The following is a 5,141-nucleotide window of genomic DNA, read 5'->3' as shown; positions in this document are numbered from 1 at the left end:
AAAAATAATAAATCTATTTTGAGTAATATATAATTATTGTTTTTCTTTGTACTTACGACCTATAATCCAAGTATTGTTTATATATATATATATTTAGGGATTCTACAGTATTCACTGCCTTCCCTCGCTCAACCGTTTCTATCTCTCTCTGTTGTTTGTATTGTTTACTGTAGTGTACTGTATTGTTTACTTTACCGATTTATATACCTACAGAAATACTTTCTTTTTAACTGAAAATATGTCGTAGGTGATTATATGGAAGTTTTAAGAATTTTTCATTCAATTTCATTGGAATCTTTCTGTTGCATAATAAACTACCTGCTTCCTTCCGCTTCATAAATCCCAACCGTATTCTATTGCATCCATCTCCATCTATTTTCTCATTATTTTACAATACCGAGATCGTAGGTGCTTAAAGCTATTACTTTTCACAACAGTGGCGGCTGTTGAATTTTACAATAGGGGGGCTATAACTATAAAAAAGCTAGACAAATTTGCACTAGCAAAAAAATGCTTCAAAAAATCTAATTTAAGGCTCCATTTGTTTTTGACCATTTTTTATTTACATTTCACCTTACAGGAACCATCCCCCTCACCGTATGCTTGCATTGATAACTGATGCAGAATAGCTTTTTTACTTACTTTTGTTATTGCTAGATTTATTGATACTAAAAGAACTTTATAAAAACAGAGTTATATCTAAAATTAACGTAAGTATACAGTTTAAAATTTTTAAAATTCGGCAAAAAATGTAAGCATACGCCAGCTCTTCTTTTTATTTATTTCAAAAATACAAAATCTACAAATATAACAACTTTTTTAAAACAAAAATCCTTTCATTATTCCACTTGTAATTTGTCGGAATATTAATTTGTACAACACAACAATTATTAAGGAATCACTTAAAATACTTTACACTTAATTTCATTTTCTCCTTCTTCCGCATTTTCTGTGTCACTATCGACATTCAATTCAATTCAACTCGAAAAAGGAGAATATATTAAGAATATATTAACACAGAAAACTTTCTAAATCAAAAACCTTAAACATTTGTTTGAATACAACGCTCAGTTTCATATACGGTAGACTCCCTCTTAACCGGTTCCGCATTAACTGACCGTCGTATTAACAGGCCACTATTGTTTTGCGTACGAGACGATCATCAAGACGGTCATCAGGCGGCGTTTGAGGATTGAATTCGTCTTGTGCGATAATGAGTGAGAAGCGTAAACGTGTGGTTGTGACGATGAAAAAACGTTTAAATGTGCTTAAATGGATCGACAAAGGTGAATCGGTAAAGAAAATTTGTTTAGTTGAATGTGGGAAAAAGTATAGTGAATGACTGGCGAAGAGATCGGCGTTTAATCGAGGATTTCTGCTCCCAAATGGAATCAGATAAAAATCTAAAAACTAGATGCGCTAAGAAAAAACGAAATTCGAGATAGTAGTTGAAGCTCTTTGGTTGTGGTTTCTTCAAGAACGGCGAAGGTGCATACCTATAAGCGGCCCGATTCTAAGGGAAAAGGCTTTATGTATACACAGCAAAATTATAGACGGATGCGAATTTGTTGCAAGTGAAGGTTGGCTGACTCGCTGGAAGGCACGTTACGGAGTTAATTACGCACACGTGAGTGGAGAAAAAATGACCGCGGACGCTTCAGGTGCAACTGATTTTACCTCTAGGTTTGTAGAAATTATAAAAATGGAAAAAACTAAAACCCGAACAAGTATATAACATGGATGAGACGGGTCTCAATTTTAAAATGCTTCCAGAAAAAACATTTTTGGGGAGTCATGAAAAATCGGCTTCTGGATTTAAAAAGAATAAATCAGTAATCACAAAAATCAGCATGGATGAGCGCTGATCTATTCAAAGAATGGTTTGAGCATGAATTTGTTCCGAGAGTAACGCGTCATCTTAAGAGCGTAAATCTTCCCACTAAAGCAGTCCTACTTCTGGATAATGCTCCAACTCATCCTGGAAACCTAACATGTGACACATATGACATCAAAATTATCTTTCTTCCTCCTAATGTGACAAACTTGGTGCAACCGATGGATCAAGGGATGATTGGAAGCTTGAAAAGACGATACAGACGTAAATTACTGCCCGAAATTTTACAATACGCAGAAAGTGAAGATCTCAATCTTATTGATATCATCAAACAATTAACTTAAGGGACGTAATTTACATGTTAGCTTCAGCCTTCCAAGAAATTCCTGCTTCTACTTTCGTTAAGTCTAAGCGCAAACTTTGGGCCAACATTGAGGAACTTGTTGAGTGTCAACAATCACACGAAGAAGATAATTCTACCATCATTCTTCAAGATCTCCAAACTTTATCCGAAAATGTCCAATTACAGGCCGAAGATATTGAAGAATGGATGAACTGTGACGAGAAACTTGAAAACAAATTTTTGACAGACGTCGAAATAATTACACTAGCAACACATGAAGAACCCTATGAAAATGAGGAGACTGATGATGATGACGGAGAGAAAAGGTCGGCCAACCCGAAGCGAGGGCTGCAATGGAGGTGGCATTGAAGTATATTGAACAACAACCTGGGTCATCTTCAATAGACGTCTTGGTTTTTAAAAAATGCAGAGATATAGCTTTTAAAAATTCACTTAATGTCAAGAAACAGAAGAAAGTTACCGATTTTTTTAAAACAAGTTTGTAAAATAGTTAAATATGCATACACATATGTACATAGAAATAAATAGTATTTTTCAACTGTATACTCCGTGATCTTTATTAATATACACATTCCTGTATATGTGTTTGATATATGTATGTATGAACTTGATCTTTCTCATGAAAATGCCTGCACATCGGATTAACCGGCCATTTGGTCAACCGGCCAGGCTCTGGTCCCAAGGTGGCCGGTTAAGAGGGAGTCTACTGTACAACTAAATACTTGGAAATTTACATCGTTAGGTTTTTCCTTAACTCCTCAAAAATCGAGTGTTACCATCTTTACAAGACGTAATCTACCCAATATTGATAATATAAATGTAAATGGTACCTTATATCCTTTATATATATATATATATATATATATATATATATATATATATATATATATATATATATATATATATGTATATATGTATATAGATTATATACTTTAAATCCTTGATCCTAAATGAGGATTAGACAACAAAACACTTCTAGAGATTGAATGCATGATCACTCATTTAAATGCATTATCAATAAAAAAACAAATAAATAACCCAGGGAAGATAAATATTATTTTTATGAGAAAATATAAGTACCGATAACCACTACTCTCTAATGATGCTATCAGAGATACATCAACATATGTATATGCGGAAAACAGAGCTGTACTAACAGAATTAAATAATTTCTAATGTGAGGTTAGTAAATACAATATGTTATGTGGTGAATTCACAAGATGTCACGGATGAACATAGCCTGTTATGGTCATACGTGGTACTGCTGAAACGAAAGAATATCGGCGAAGAAAGACAGGCTGACGAGAATAAAAAAGAAGAGAGTTGGTCAGTTGATCTCTATGAAAACACGACATGATTGTAGTTTATTGTTAATTAACCATTAACCTAAGTTTAAAATATGCCTCAATTACTTTGCTTCCCGAAACCGACCACAGTTGGATTCCAGAAAAAACCTCATTTCTATACAAAATTTATCTGGCTAATTGGCTATGCCAAAGCCAAGAAAAGAACTGATTTACTTTATTTTTTGAAGTGGTTGAGTAACTTCCTCATTCTTCCTTGTAACAATCAAATTATAAAGATAATCAAAACATTATGTTGAAACAGAGTGCCACAGTGCAAATTTATGGAGTAACAGTAAGAAGCAATGAATATATTTTATTCAAAAGAGGTAGATAACAGGAAAGCTTTTTGTCTCCGCTTTTGTTTAAAGAAGAAATATTTAAAAATATACTTAATAATTTTAAAACAGGAGTTATCGTTAACGGAAAATTAATATAAAATTTGAGATAATGAAATGTAAAGTATACAAGGAGTGGCTTTCATGATCAGCCAGCGATATGAACAATATGTTCTTGGGCATCACAGTGTACTTGGGATAACAGAGGGTGTAAACGCAAACTAGCTTGTCTTGTACCCTAAAGTCTTCAGAGAAGGCAGTAGATGAAAACTACTTAGAGTTATAAAAGGAAATGTCAAGACTAACAGGCAGAGAAATGACGATGAAGATTAAGTGGATTCGATCCAAACAACCGGTGACCACCTTACAAAAATTTTAGGAAAATCAGGGCTAGGAAAAAGAAATAAAAGGAAAAAGGCCTTCTAATGAACTGAACTGAACTAACTATAGCGAACACGATGTTTACACACTACGAGGAACATATGTCCGATGATAGGTATCGAAATAAAATAGATTTCTTACTAGTTCCACAAAGACGGCATAACTTTGGTAGGAACGCTAGAACATACCCAAGTGCTGAATGTGGTCCAGCAGAGAAAAAATATAAAGCAGGAAGGTTTTAAAAAATGACAAATAACGACGAGAAAACATTATTTGACAAAGTAAACACATCAAAAGGAATGTATCTAGAATGATGAAGACAATTACATGAAGTGGATTTCTCTGGGGTTTAAGAACCATAAGCAAAGACAATAAACTAGAGGCTTATTTATTAAATAATATACTAACAGAGAACATAAAGATCCTCAACAGATGGAAAGAATACTGCCAATCTCTTTTTGGTGACCATCCAGAACCTGCAGGTATTTACAACAGCAGAAAATCAAGAATCCGAAATATTACGTACTTAAGTTGAAGGAGCTGTACGAGAACTAAAACCTAAAAAATCTGCAGGAATAGTGGAGATTGTAGTTGAAATGACGGTTACCGGCACAACTCATCCACATATAATGATTGATTATGTAATAAGTTCTGAAAATCAGGAGTTTGGATAACTGATTGGTACCATTTGTACCTATTGTTTTGGTCCATTTCAGGGTACATTTTTGTACCCTACCTAAAGTAGTCTCAAATAGAGTTCCTCGTTCTTGTCTTTTTAGATGGACATAAATCTCATCTGACCCTATATTTAAGTAAATTTTGCAGAGAAAATCAAATAATTTTAATAGCATTGCCCCCTAATACTACTCATATCCTCCAGC

This window comes from Diabrotica undecimpunctata, chromosome 7 (assembly GCF_040954645.1).
Source record: "Diabrotica undecimpunctata isolate CICGRU chromosome 7, icDiaUnde3, whole genome shotgun sequence".
NCBI lineage: Eukaryota > Metazoa > Arthropoda > Insecta > Coleoptera > Chrysomelidae > Diabrotica > Diabrotica undecimpunctata.
This window is presented reverse-complemented; position numbering follows the sequence as displayed.